Here is a 12,632-nt window from a genome sequence, read left to right as displayed (position 1 = left end):
ATTTGGAAAACAGCAGTGGCCACAGGACTCAAAAGGGTCAGTCTTCATTCCAATCCCAAAGAAAGGCAATGCCAAAGAACATTCAGACTACCACACAATTGCACTCATCTCACACGCTAGTAAAGTAATGCTCAAAATTCTCCAAGCCAGGCTTCAACAATACATGAACCGTCAACTCCCAGATGTTTAAGCTGGATTTAGAAAACGCAGAGGAACCAGCAATCAAATTGCCAACATCCGTTGGATCATCCATAAAGCAAGAGAATTCCAGGAAAATATCTACTTCTGCTTTACTGACGATGCCAAAGTCTTTGACCGTGTGGACCACAACAAACTCTGGAAAATCTTTAGAGAGATGGGAATACCAGATCACCTGACCTGCCTCTTGAGAAATCTGTATGCAGGTCAGGAAGCAACAGTTATAACTGGTCATGGAACAACAGACTGGTTCCAAATAAGGAGTACGTCAAGGCTGTATATTGTCACCCTGCTTATTTAACTTCTATGCAGAGTACATTATGAGAAATGCTGGGCTGGAGGAAGCACAAGCTAGAATCAAGATTGCCAGGAGAAATATCAATAACCTCAGATATGCAGACAACATCACACTTATGGCAAAAAGTGAAGAAGAACTAAAGAGCCTCTTAATGAAAGTGAAAGGAGAGTGAAAAAGTTGGCTTAAAGCTCATCATTCAGAAAATTAAGATCATGGCATCTAGTCCCATCACTTCATGGCAAGTAGAGGGGGAAACAGTGGAAACAGTGACAGACTTTATTATGTTTTTGAGCTCCAAAATCACTGCAGATGGTGACTGCAGCGATGAAATTAAAAGATGCTTGCTTATTAGAAGAAAAGCTATGACCAACGTAGACAGCATATTAAAAAAGCAGAGACGTTACTTTGCCAAAAAAGGTCCATCCAATCAAAGCTATGATTTTTCCAGTAGTCATGAATGGATGTGATAGTTGGACTATAAAGAAAGCTGAGTGCAGAAGAATTGATTCTTTTGAAATGTGGTGTTGGAGAAGACTTTTTAGAGTCTTTTGGACTACAAGGATATCCAACCAGTACATCCTAAAGGAAATCAATGCTGAATATTCACTGGAAGGACTGATGCTGAGGCTGAAACTCCAATAGTTTGGCCACCTGATACGAAGAACTGACTGATTTGAAAAGACCCTGATGCTGGGAAAGATTGAAGAAAGGAGGAAAAGGGGACGACAGAGGATGAGATGGTTGGATGGCATCACCGACTCAATGGACATGAGTTTCAGTAAACTCCAGGAGTTGGTGATGGACAGGGAGGCCTGGCGTGCTGCAGTCTGTGGGGTCCAAAACAGTCAGACTCAACTGAGTGACTGAACTGAACTGATGTACCATCTTACTCTCCAGACTTCCTTTGGTAAGAATTTTAAGATGCCCCCAAATTCTCACCTATTGGGATAGATCCTTGCATAACACTTTCTCTTACATGTGGCAAGTGCCTGATGCTATGAGTGATGGCATTCCCATGACTAAATTATAATATTTTGCAAAAGAGATGGTACTCTTCAGATTAAATTCAAATTCCTTTTTAGTTGATTTTAAGTTATTCTAAAGGACATAATCCTGGGTGGGCCAACCTAAACAGATGTGCTCTTTCAAAGAGTACCTTGGCAGTTCCTGAAGCAGCACACATGCTTTCCAGCTGGCCTTGAAGGAGCAAACAGTGATGCTGTGAACTGCCAATGGAGACAGGCAGCTGAGGGCCCCAAGTTCCACAACTGTATAGAACCACACTCTGACAACAAGCTGACTGAACTTGAGCTCCAGACGAGACCACAGCCTGTCTGACACTTTGACTGCACTCTTATGAGACTCCAAGCAAATAACCCGGCTAAGTCGTTACCAGAGCCTGATCCCCTGGAAATTGTGAGATACTAAACATGTCATTTTCAGTCACTAAATTTGTGAAGATTTGTAACTCAGCAAGAGAAAAATAATATACTCAACACATTCTCTATTGCCTCAAGACCTACTTTGATTCACACATTTCCCCTTTTCATCCTTATACATCTTTGAGTTTCTATAACATTCTCATCAGTTTCCGTTACTAAAACTTAGTCCTATCCAGCTTATAGTTTTATTTTCATATCCATTTAAAGACCCTCCTCTCACCCAGTACAATTTACAGCCATGGCCCTTGTATGCTGAGAGTAGCGTGGGTAAAGTCCTGTCTTTCCCAGTTCTTTTCAGGGTCTAGATTTCTACTCTGGGTATTGTAAGGAGGAAAAGGAGACTCACAGACATTTACATATGTGGTGGGGGTTGATCTATTTGATCTGGTTTATTCAGTCTCCATAAATGGTGTATAAGTCTTTCTCAAGTATGTTCAGTTTCACTTCAGAATCTGCCCCACCACCACCACCCCATTGCTCAGAATTCCCCAGACAGGAGCAGCGGGACCTCCCTGGGTCTTCTGTCAGTGGACCTTCAACAATCCCTTCTCCAGGATGAGATCAACTCTTTGTCACCTTGTCTGTCTGGAAAGTACAAGAGATTCTCTTCCTCCTGCAATCTTCAATCTCCCCCAGTGGGGAGCCCTGGGTATTTGAAGGTTCTCTTCTATGGATTCTGAAGGTTGTGGAGAACTGAAAAGGGATGGGGCTGTCCTAACTTCAGGCATGTTTTGCTCTAATACCTTCAAGCTCTGCTGGAAAGTCCTTTTAATTCTCCCATCTTAAGAAATACACACACACACACACACAGAACAGACTAGTTCCCTCATTTATATATATGAGGGAACTAGTCTAAGTTCCCGCCAACCTTATGGCAGAAAACAATGAGGAACTAAAGTGTTTCTTGATGAAGGTGAAAGAGGAGAGTGAAAAAAGCTGGCTTAAAACTCAACATTTAAAACTAAGATCATGGTATCTGGTCCCATCACTTCACAGCAAATAGATCAGGAAACAATGGAAACAGCAACAGACTTTATTTTCTTTATTTCTCCAAAATAACTGTGGAGGGTAACTGCTTCCATGAATTACAAGACACTTCCTCTGTAGAAGAAAAGCTATGACAAACCTAGAAGGCATATTAAAAAACAAAGACATTACTTTGCTGACAAAGGTCCATCTAGTCAAAGCTATGGTTTTTCCAGTAGTCATGTGTGGATGTGAGAGCTGGAGAATAAAGAAGACTGAGCACCAAAGAATTGATGCTTTTGAATTGTGGTGTTGGAGAAGACTCTTGAGAGTCCCTTGGACTGCAGGGAGATCAAACCAGTATATCCTAAAGGAAATCAGTCCTGAATATTCATTGGAAGGACTGATGCTGAAGCTTCAGTACTTTGGCCACCTGATGTGAAGAGCCAAATCATTAGAAAAGATCCTAATCCTGGGAAAGATTGAAGGCAGGAGGAGAAGGGGATGACAGAGAATGAAATGGTGAGATGGCAGAGAATGAGATGGCTGGATGCCATCACTGACTCAATGGATATAAGTTTGAGCAAACTCCAGGAGATGGTTAAGGACAGGGAGGCCTAGCGTGCTGCAGTCCATGGAGGGCAAAAGTCAGACACAACTGAACAACTGAACAAGTCTAAGTTCACAAATGCCCTCCAAATATAGGAGTCTCATATCAGGTTCTCACAAAATTAGGAAGCAGTACTGTTATATATATATATATATATACACACACACACACACACATGTATACACACACACATGCACATATACATATGTGTGCTAAATCACTTTAGCTGTGTCTGACTGTTTACAACCCTATGGTCTGTAGCTCACCAGGCTCCTCTGTCCATGGGATTCTCCAGGCAAGAATACTGGAATGGGTTTCTACACCCTCCTCCAGGGGATCTTCCTGACCCAGGAGTTGAGCCAGTGTCTCTTACATTGCAGCAGATTGTTTACCAGCTGAGCTACCAGGAAAGCTATGTGAGAAGAGAAAACTTTTGTAAAGCTTTGAAGGCCAGCACCAGCTATACTTTTTTGTTTTGTTTCTCTGCAAATAAAATGTTTATTCACCATTCACAGAATAAACTGTCAAAAAATTTCCAGCAGCTTTTCCCTCCTCCCAAATCTATCAAAAATAAAAGATAAGCGAGAAACTCAGGCTCTAAGTTTGATTCTCTACACAGTGACAACTCAATCAACAGTATCACTGGGACTCAGACCTCTTAAAAGAAAACAAAACTTACTTCAAGTAACTGTGGATACACTGCCTCACTGATCTCAGGCTCAGCCCACCTTCTGTCTGTGATCACTCTTAGAGAAGTCTCAGAATGCAAGGCATCTGTCCCAGTTATCTCAGAAAGAAGTAAGCATCAAACCTGCAAAGCTACATAGCCATTCAAGAAAGCCCACATTTCCAGTGCTTTTTTTAACAAGTTTTATTTTTTAGAGAAAATTTACATTCATGGCAAAATTGAGTGGAAAGTACGTAGAGTTTTCACATGCCCCCTATCCCTACACACACACAATGTCCTGCCCCAACAATACCTCCTACCACAGGGGTACATTTGCTACAACTGATTAAGGTACACTGACACATCACTGTGCTCAGCGATAAAGTATCTGCCTGCAATTCAGGAGACATATGTTTGAGCATGGCAACCCACTCCACTATTTTTGCCCAGAGAATCCCATGGACAGAGGAGCCTGGCAGGCTACAGTCCATGGGGTCACAAAGAGTCCGGCATGACAGAAGCAACTGAGCACGCAGGCACTGAAGACACATTGCTATCAACAGAAGTTCATAGTTTACATTACCATTTACTCTTGCTGCCAGGTGGCACTAGTGGTAAAGAATCTGCCTGCCAAGGCAGAAGATACAAGAGACTTGGATTAGATCCCTGCATAGGGAAGATCCCCTAAAGAAGGAAATGGCAACCCACTCCAGTATTCTTGCCTTTTCATAATGTTCATGGGGTTTAATTCAGATGATCATTATATACTACTGCGGGCAAGAATCCCTTAGAAGAAATGGAGTAGCCCTCATAGTGAGCAGAATAATCTGAAATGGGTGTAATCTCAAAAATCACAGAATGATCTCTGTTCATTTCCAAGGAAAACCATTTAACATTACTCCAATCCAACTCTGTGCTCCAACCACTAATGCAAAGACGCTGAAGTTGAACAGTTCTGTGAAGACATACAAGCCTTCTAAAACTAAGATCAAAAAAAGATGTCCTTTTCATCATAGGGGACTGGAATGCAAAAGTAGGAAGTCAAGAGATACCTGGAGTTTGGTAAGTTTGGAAAGTTTGGCCTTGGAGTCCAAAATGAAGCAGGGCAAAGGCTAACAGAGATTTGCCAAAAGAACGCACTAGTCATAGCAAACACCCTCTTTCAGCAACACAAGAGAAGACTCTATACATGGACGTCACCATATGGTCAACACCAAAATCAGATTAATTATATTCTTTGCATCCAAAGATGGAGAAGTTCTATACAGTCAGCAAAAACAAGACCAGGAACTGACTGTGGCTCAGATCAAGATCTCCTTATTGCAAAATTCAGCTTAAATTGAAGAAAGTAGGGGAAACCACTATACCATTCAGGTATGACCTAAATCAAACCCCTTACAATTACAGAGTGGAAGTAACAAATAGATTCAAGGGATTAGATCTGATAGACAGAGTGCCTGAAGAACTATGGACGGAGGTTCATGACATTGTACAAGAGGCAGTGATCAAGACCATCCCCAAGAAAAAGAAATGCAAAAAGGCAAAATGGTTGTCTGAGGAGGTCTTACAAATAACTGAGAAAAGAAGAGAAGTAAAAGGCAAAGAAGGAAAGGAAAGATATATCCATCTGAATGCAGAGTTCCAAAGAATAGCAAGGAGAGATAAGAAAGCCTTTCTAGGTGATCAATGCAAAGAAATAGAGGAAACAATAGAATGGGAAAGACTAAAGATCTCTTCAAGAAAATTAGAGATACCAAGGGAACATTTCATGCAAAGATGGGCACAATAAAGGACAGAAGTAGTATGGACCTAACAGAAGCAATAGACATTAAAAAGAGGTAGCAAGAATACACAGAAGAACTATACAAAAAAGGTTTTAATGACCCAGATAATCATGATGGTGTGATCACTGACCTAGAACCAGACATCCTGGAATGCGAAGTCAAGTGGGCATTAGAAAGCATCATTATGAACAAAGCTAGTGGAGGTGATGGAATTCTAGTTGAGCTATTTCAGATCCCAAAAGACAATGCTGTGAAAGTGCTGCACTCAATATGCCAGCAAATATGGAAAACTCAGCAGTGGCCACAGGACTGGAAAAGGTCAGTTTTCATTCCAATCCCAAAGTAAGGCAATGCCAAAGAACATTCCAACTACCAGACAATTGCACTCATCTCACACACTTGCAAAGTAATGTTAAAAATTCTCCAAGCAACCCTTCAACAATATATGAACCATGAACTTCCAGATGTTCAAGCTGGATTTAGAAAAGCTAGAGGAACCAGAGTTCAAATTGCCAACATTTGTTGCATCATAGAAAGAGCAAGATAATTTAATATATATATATATATATGTATATATATATCTACTTTTGCTTTATTGACTACACCAAAGCCTTTGACTGTGTGGATCACAACAAACTGGAAAATTCTTAAAGAGATTCCAGACCACCTTACCTATCTCCTAAGAAATCTGTATGCAGGTCAAGAAGCAACAGTTAGGACCAGTGGAACAAAGGACTTGTTCCAAATTGAGAAAGGATTATGTCAAAACTCTATACTGTCACTATGCTTATCTAACTTATATGCAGAGTACATCATGTGAAATGCTGGACTTAATATAGCACAAGCTGGAAACAAGATTGAGGGAGAAATATCAATTACCTCAGATACGCAGATTACACCACCATTATGGCAGAAAGCAAAGAGGAACTAAAGATCAACTTGATGAAAGCGAAAGAAGAGAGTGAAAAAGCTGGCTTAAAACTCAACATTAAAAAAATTAGATTATGGCATCTGGTCCCATCATTTCATGGCAAAGTGAAGGGGGGAAGTAGAAGGAATGACACATTTTCTTTTCTTAGGTTCCAAAATCACAGTGGACAGTGACTGTAGCCATAAAATTAATAGGCACTTGCTCCTTGGGAGAAATGCTATGACAAACCTAGGAAGTATAATATTGTAAAGTAATTAACCTCCAATTAAAATAAATAAATTTGCATTCCTCTGATAATGAGTGATGTTGAGCATCTTTTCATGTGTTTGTTAGCCATCTGTATGTCTTCTTTGGAGAAATGTCTATTTAGTTCTTTGGCCCATTTTTTGATTGGGTCATTTATTTTTCTGGAGTTGAGCTGGAGGAGTTGCTTGTATATTTTTGAGATTAGTTGTTTGTCAGTTGCTTCATTTGCTATTATTTTCTCCCATTCTGAAGGCTGTCTTTTCACCTTGCTGATAGTTTCCTTTGATGTGCAGAAGCAAATCAAGACCACTATGAGGTACCATTTCACACCAGCCAGAATGGCTGTGATCCAAAAGTCTACAAATAATAAATGTTGGAGAGGGTGTGGAGAAAAGGGAACCCTCTTACACTGTTGGTGGGAATGCAAACTAGTACAGCCACTATGGAGAACAGTGTGGAGATTCCTTAAAAAACTGGAAATAGAACTGCCTTATGATCCAGCAATCCCACTGCTGGGCATACACACTGAGGAAACCAGAAGGGAAAGAGACACATGTACCCCAGTGTTCATCACAGCACTGTTTATAATAGCCAGGACATGGAAGCAACCTAGATGTCCATCAGCAGATGAATGGATAAGAAAGCTGTGGTACATATACACAATGGAGTATTACTCAGCCATTAAAAAGAATACATTTGAATCAGTTCTAATGAGGTGGAGGAAACTGGAGCCTATTATACAGAGTGAAGTAAGCCAGAAGGAAAAACACCAATACAGTATACTAACGCATATATATGGAATTTAGAAAGATGATAACAATAACCCTGTGTACGAGACAGCAAAAGAGACACTGATGTATGGAACAGTCTTATGGACTCTGTGGGAGAGGGAGAGTGTGGGAAGATTTGGGAGAATGGCATTGAAACATGTAAAATATCATGTATGAAACGAGATGCCAGTCCAGGTTCAATGCACAATACTGGATGCTTGGGGCTGGTGCACTGGGACGACCCAGAGGGATGGTATGGGGAGGGAGGAGGGAAGAGGGTTCAGGATGGGGAGCACATGTATACCTGTGATGGATTCATTTTTATATTTGGCAAAACTAATACAATTATGTAAAGTTTAAAAATAAAATAAAATTTAAAAAAATAAAAAATAAATTTATAATTAAAAAAATAAAAATAAAATGTATTAGATATTAAAAAAAAAACAGAGGCATCACTTTTCCAACAAAGTTCCAGTCAATATATCAAAGCTATGTTTTTTTATTAGTCATGTACAGATGTGAGAGCTGGATCATAAAGAAAGCTAAGTGCCAAAGAATTGATGCTTTTGAATTGTGGTGCTGGAAAAGACTCTTGAAAGTCTCTTGGACTGCAAAGAGATCAAACCAGTCAATCCTAAAAGGAAATCAACCCTGAATATTCATTGGAAGAACTGATGCTGAAGCTCCAATACTTTGGCCACCTGATGCAAAAAGGTGACTCACTGGAAAAGATCTTGATGCTGGGAAAGATTGAAGGCAAAAGGTGAAGGGGATGTCAGAAGATGAGATGGACAGATAGCATTACCAACTCCATGGACATTAATTTGAGCAAACTCTGGAAGATAGTGGAGGACTGAGGAGCCTTGTGTGCTGCAGTCCATGCAGTCACAAAGAGTCAGACACAACTTGATGACTGAACAACAACAGCAACAATCCAGCCTTGAAACTTGTCCAGAAGTACATCCATTCTAAATCCTTTTCCTAGCTCTCTCTTTGCCACCAGTCTCTCCTTGTTCCAGTGTGGCCTGTTATCAGGTTTATCTCCTCAAGTGAAAGTGAAGTCACTCAGTCATGTCCGACTCTTTGCAACCCCATGTACTGTAGCCCACCAGGCTCCTCCCTCCATGGGATTCTCCAGGCAAGAGTACTGGAGTGGGTTGCCATTTCCTTCTCCAGGGGATCTTCCCGACCCAGAGATCGAACCCAGGTCTCCTGCATTCCAGGCAGATGCATTAACCTCTGAGCCACCAGGGAAGCCCTATCTCCTCAAAGCACAACCCAAATGCTATCAGAAATTTGGTTTTCCAAAATGTCTGATAATCCTGTGCTAGATATTCAGGGTCCTACACATCTGGCCCAAACAATCCTATTTTTAGTCATAACCTCTATGGTATCCCCAGTGTCTTAAATTGTCACGTTATTAACCTCATCATAGCTCCTCCAAATATATTTATTGTTTCTCAATTCCACCTATTCACTTTGAATGCTTCCTTGACTCATGCTGCTAAGTCACTTCAGTTGTGTCCGACTTTGTGCAACCCCATAGACGGCAGCCCACCAGGCTTCCCCATCCCTGGGATTCTCCTGGAGTGGGCTGCCATTTCCTTCTCCAATGCATGAAAGTGAAAAGTGAAAGTGAAGTCGCTCAGTCATGTCTGACCCTCAGTGACCCCATGGACTGAGCCTACCAGGCTACTCCATCCATGGGATTTTCCAGGCAAAAGTACTGGAGTGGGGTGCCATTACCTTCTCCATCCTTGACTCATAAAGCTCATCAAAACATAGTCCATTTATCAAGGCCTATCTCAAGCCTTTCCCAATATTCCTGATCAAATGTTCTCTCTCCTTTCTCCAGTACCCATAGGAGCATATTTCGGGAATGATACTGATACTACAGTATAGTTAAGCATGTCTTTATTTTCCAAATTTAATGGAGGCTTCTACAATGTACCCAAATGCACCATGATCATTTTCTCTCTGATGCATTACCTAGTACACTACGCCACAGAGCAGGCACAAAACCAAGTTCCACCTAATCACAAAGAATATGGAAGTAAACAAAAAAAATTCTTCACACAAAACTCTGCTGAGGTTTGATAAATCAAATATGTGTTTGAATACACTCACACACATGCATATGTGCACACACACATTCACACACTCCTCTTTAAGGAAAATGAAGTAAAAATTAGCACTCTTCAAACTGATGATCACCAGCATCAACTGAAGTAAGTTCAACACTTCTACAGTAAAACACACTTCTGCTAACTACATAATCATATATGAGCTATTTAAGAATGAGTTGTCCAAAAATTTAGTCATTACTAGAATTCTTCTGATTAATCTACTGTCACATAGTAGAGGCAACTATTTTTCAAATACATTGACCAAAAAGTAGATTTGATAGTTGTACATACCTCTAATGTCATGTTGAAAAATTAACACTGACTATAAAGCAATTTAAAACACTAGAACATTCATTTTTAAAGGCTCAATATTTTTTGGAACATTGACTTTAGGGGATTCTAAACTCTTCACAAGAGAAGACCAATATCAAATTATTCTTTTTTTTTTTTAATTTTTCTTTATTTTTAAATTTACAATATTGTATTGGTTTTGCCAAATATCGAAATGAATCTGCCACAGGTACACATGTGTTCCCCATCCTGAACCCTCCTCCCTCCTCCCTCCCCATACCCTCCCTCTGGGCCGTCCCAGTGCACCAGCCCCAATCATCCAGTATCGTGCATCAAACCCGGACTGGTGACTCGTTTCATACATGATATTCTACATGTTTCAATGCCATTCTCCCAAATCTTCCCATGCTCTCCCTCTCCCACAAAGTCTAAAAGACTGTTCTATACATCAGTGTCTCTTTTGCTGTCTCGTATACAGGGTTTTTGTTACCATCTTTCTAAATTCAATATATATGCATTAGTATACTGTATTGGTGTTTTTCTTTCTGGCTTACTTCACTCTGTATAATAGGCTCCAGTTTCATCCACCTCATTAGAACTGATTCAAATGTATTCTTTTTACTGGCTGCATAATACTCCATTGTGTATATGTACCACAGCTTTCTTATCCACTCATCTGCTGATGGACATCTAGGTTGCTTCCATGTCCTGCCTATTATAAACAGTGCTGTGATGAACATTGGGGTACATGTGTCTCTTTCCCTTCTGGTTTCCTCAGTGTGTATGCCCTTTGGAAACCAATTCTGAGTCAACCTAGAAACCAAATAACAGAATCAATCACATTTATTTACTTTACCAAAATAATATTTATTAGATCACCCTCCACCCCTTTGGAAAGTGCTTTTGACTCTGATTATTTTCCTTGATCATTTTTGAAATTTAAATTTATCCTCTAAGAATGAAGACATGCCCCTCTGATGTGCCTTTAAAGACTGTGCATGTATGAGAGTCTTAAGAGTCTACTTGAAAGCCAAGGTGCACGAACTTTCTGATTCTACTTGTTGGCAATAGCAGGCTCAAAAGTTACCGCTCTAAACATATACCTAAGGCATAAACTTTGTTCATCATGTTGAAATGTTAGTAATAAAGGTGATTATGAGCCACAGCAAAATCATGTGTATGTTGTAGGAGGATATTATATTGATACGCTTATTTGAGACATTGAAAAACAGTAAATTGCACAAAAACTGGGGATAGAATAAATGGGTGGATTTCAATTTCATACAAAGAGTAAAAATGAGAGGGAAAAATTCCCTATCTAGTGATTTCCACCAATAATTCAACTGTATATATTTTAAGTTCACATATGACATACAGGGCTAGATAAAACCTGAAAATACTTATTTACATATATGAGGAATATTAATTTACTCCCACCAAATAGAAGAGTCAAAAATAAAGCCAATAAAATTAGAAGGTGGTTATTCCTTAGGAAACAATGACATATTTTAATACAATGAAAACATGTTAAACATTTCTGTCTAACCTTGGTTTTCTTTCTTTCTAGAAAGGATATTTATAAAGTGATTCACAAATTTGACCAGACTTGTGGCAATTACATGATATTTTATAGACTTTCTTCTCCAAGCTTTTAAATCTTGACAATTCAACATATAAAACTATATTCAAGAGTCACTAATATGGTAAAGCAATAATAACACAAAGCCTGCACAACTTCTAAAGCCAAAAGTTTCCAAGGTAAACTTTGAAGTTTGCTATTCCTCTGTTGTCACAGATTTTTAGTCCAGGTGGTTTTACGTACTGAAATAAGTCTTTCTTCCTTCCACTGTTAATGTTGGCATCTTCACAGTATTTTGTATCATACAGATTTTATTCTAAGTTTTTACTGTATATAACCCTTAAACAAGCTCAGTCAACATTTTTAAAAGCTACTGGGGTATCTAATAACTTGCTCTTACTCCATGATTTATATGTGTTCCTGTCTCAGAGTCTTCACACAGTCCATTCCCTCTGCTTGGAACAGTCTTCTCTCAGGTACCACCATCACTCATTCACCTGCTGCCTTCAGATCACAAAAGGAGGCTTCTCCAAGAGGCTCCTTCTCACCCTGCCACTCCCTAGTTTCCCTTCTTGTTAATTCTTCACATCTTTTACTATGCTCTGAAATATTTTATTATTTACTTATAAATAAGTGCCTTCACTAGGGCTTCCCTGGTGACTCAAACAGTAAAGAATCTGCCTGCATGTGGGAAACATGGGTTTAATCCCCGAGTGGGGAAGAT

This window comes from Bos grunniens, chromosome 1 (genome assembly GCF_055505025.1).
Source record: "Bos grunniens cultivar Pamir isolate PY7600 chromosome 1, Bosgru_T2T1.0, whole genome shotgun sequence".
Taxonomy (NCBI): Eukaryota; Metazoa; Chordata; class Mammalia; order Artiodactyla; family Bovidae; genus Bos; species Bos grunniens.
Note: the sequence above shows the minus strand (reverse complement) of the source record.